Here is a 3,585-nt window from a genome sequence, read left to right as displayed (position 1 = left end):
GTGACCTTCTTAGAATTCCCCAACATAGAATGACACTTTTTAAGAAGTCTCCTCAGTACAATGCCATTACTTGCTTCAACAAGTTACCAACTGAAATTAAAGAAATTAGAAGCGACATAAAATTTCAGGCAATCATAAAAAACATTTTAATAGATAAGTGCTATTATAGTTATCAAGAATTCTTGAATGACAACCTCACAAACAACTCATTGTGAATTTATGTTTGTAGATATATATGTGTATGTGTGTAAATATATACCTATATTTTCAAATGGGTGTGTGTGTTTACGTGTATGTGAAATTTAAGTTATGCGTTTAATAGACCTAGATTTAGGTACCTTATTTTTACATAAATATACCTGTGTGCTTTATATTTCATATATTATATTTTATATTTTAACATTTAAATTTTAGTTTTTTAACTTATCTATGTGAAATTTCTGGCTGACGTACCATATATACAAATTGTATCATAAGTGGTAAATAAAGATATTATTATTATTATTATATGGCTTGTCGGATCATTTTTGAGTATGGCTCTTCAGCTTCCTGAAAGAACGTTCCCTGCAAGTGGTTGTTGATGGATATCTCTCGAATACTTTCGCCATCCACGCTGGTGTTCCCCAGGGATACATTTTGTCTGAAACCCTCTTTTTATTTTATATCAACGACTTATTGAAAAAAACCAAGAATCCAATATATTGCTTTGCTGACAACAGCACACTTATCTCGTCATTAGATTTGGATCCCAGAACATCGGTTGCGGATGCACATCTTCACCGGCAGCAGGAGGTTAATTATCTTAATGAGGATCTAGAAGTAATGTCGAATTGGGGTGAAAGTATCCAGGTTCAACTCAATGCCACAAAAACCCAGGCATCAGTTTTCTTCATGAAAATAAATGTCTCCGAACCGGATATAATAATGTCGGGTCAGACAATTCCGCTTTCTGCTTCTATATGTTTGCTAGCAGTTTAAATGGACACCAATATATCTTGGCACAATCATGTTGATGGAATTGCAAAGGCTGCTTTTCAAACACCGTTTCGAACCAAAAAACTGTACACAACTCAGCAACTTTCAATGTTTTATAAAGCTCAGATCAGAGCTCCTTTTGAGTATTGTTCTCGTGTATTGAGCTCCGCCCCCAAATATAACCTGAAGCTGCTGTATTTCATCCAGAAAACAGCTGCCATCCACTTTATTAGAGACGCGAACATCACTTGCAACCTTGATAGCATGGAACATCGAAGAAATATTGGAGATTCGTCTCTCTTCTGTATATACTTTCACGAGAAATATTCAAAAGTGACTTGGCACATTTAATTCCACCAAGAGTGGTACATATCAGAAATACGCAACAGACTGTGGCTGCTCATTGTTATGAGGTTCAACTTAGTACACCACGAACTTCACTGTTCAAGAACTCTTCCATTTGGATAACGGCATTAATGTGGAATAAACTTCCTGAGAACGTTTTACCAAATGGATGTGCCTTAAGGATTTTCTTGTAGTGCTTGTGTTTTGTTTTCAAAACAAATTAACTAAAAGAACAATTTGTTCAGGTCTAGTAAAGATGTAATTTGATTATATGTGGAATGAATCAGAAAGCACGACATATAATAAATGTCATAAGAATAAGTTTCATTAACTCCTTCAGATAATTTGTGGTTTTGCTTTAGAATTTTTAGAATTCATGATATGCCTACATACAAAATAAATTGTTCCAAATTGGCCAAAACACGATTAAGTTATTAAAAATGATATTCGCGTGCAATAAAATATAAAAGATACCTACTGTTAAAATTATTTTTTCACATTTTGGAACATACTGTTTCTCCTAAATCCAAACAAAATTTATAATATAGTATTTATGTTAACGGATTGTGACTAACTTTTTTTGCAATATTTTTTTAAAACGTTCGATATAAGTAACAAAAAACCAAACAACTGTAGGCCTAGTAAACTTTCATATATCATATAGATCTCAAAACATAAGTCATAAAATACCAGTGTTTCTAGTACATAACTTTTTAGAAACGTTAAATATTGCACATTGTGAAAGTGAACTTGAGAGCAAATAAAATGAAAATGCACGAAATGTTTAATGAAATTTACCAAAAGAACAATACCACGAAGGGCGTTGGATTATTTCCGACAGGTGTTAGTGCAGGAATCTTCACAGAAGTATTTCCTGCATATGCTGTTGGCGATACAACTGCTGGAATCGATTTTCAGTTATAGGAACGGGCACACTTGAACAATGGTTTATGGCTACTTGGTCTCTCGTCTGTGTAAGGTAGTCATCATTTAACTAAAGTTGATGATATTCCATAATCAAAAATTGAATTATTCCTTTCGGAATAACATTCCTCTAACCAAGCTGAAGCGACGACAAATAATAAATTTATCATCGCTCCATCTGGTAAACAAGTTACTAACTAACCGCATATCCAAAATTCGCGCAATTTCTCGTATAAGGAGAAAAACCTTCACATATATTCAGTGGGCATACTTGAAGACTGTCTGTAAATCAAATTAACCCAAAGAATAATTTGTTCAGGCCAGTCTCGACTTACCTACACTGTTGGATATCATCCAATGCTCTTCGTGGTATTAGCTAGGGGAGTAGTTGTTTTTTGAAAGGTGTCAGTCTATTAACCTACAGTGTAGGTAAGTCGAGACTGGCCTGAACAAATTGTTCTTTTGGTTAATTTGATTTACAGTCGGTCTTTAAGTATGCCCACTGAATATATGTGAATGTTTAATGAACATTAAACTAAAATCCTTTTCTCCTAGCCTTCAAACTGATAAAATAAAATATTGATGATTTTGGGAAAGAACACGACTGACTGGAGTCAGTATCGTGACTCCTGAAAATGCTATTGTGTAGCGAAACACGTGTCGCGGGTTTGTAAACTGTCAAGTGGAAATCTCACATTAAAGTGTTTTTTCAGTACGTTATAATGGATTATTATATCAAGTATCAGTCAGTTCTATTATATTTTCACGGCGGATGAAATGATACTATCAACAAACAATTTTGATTAATTTCAAATTTTGTAAAAACTATAGTTCGTAAGTCTAAAAGAATGAACGAACACAGTTTTTCAGTTTGGGTGTAGCCCCCCTCCCCACCGTTGGTCGGCCTTGTGAGTGCAAGGATTTCTGATGACGATAATCGTATTTATAAATCATTCATTTAATTTTCTGATTGCCTACGGGCTGTGGAGGCTCCGGGATATACTACAGCTACAGGTCGTCTCCTTCGGCCCTTCCTCCTAGCTGACCAGACCGACCCTGTCTTAAAAAATTACTGACAGATATTAAACGTCAAAAACACGAAACATACAGAAGCTCACTCTTCAAACTAGGAGTTCGAATGAAACGATTTGCAATGAACAGTATTGCCAAGAAATCCAAATAAGTTCACTCAGCGATGTTTATTGTGTATTTTTATTCGATTAATTATGAACAATGATTAAATAATTCTCAGCTGAGTGCTTTATGGCTGTCTATCCTTACCTTATTCTGATAGCCGTAACCGTATACTGTCAAAATTGTCAAACATATGCCAAATGCCAG

This window comes from Leptinotarsa decemlineata, unplaced genomic scaffold, assembly GCF_025532065.1.
Source record: "Leptinotarsa decemlineata unplaced genomic scaffold, Ldec_3_MD MMD2_tig00000576_RagTag_RagTag, whole genome shotgun sequence".
Classification (NCBI taxonomy): Eukaryota; Metazoa; Arthropoda; class Insecta; order Coleoptera; family Chrysomelidae; genus Leptinotarsa; species Leptinotarsa decemlineata.
This window is presented reverse-complemented; position numbering follows the sequence as displayed.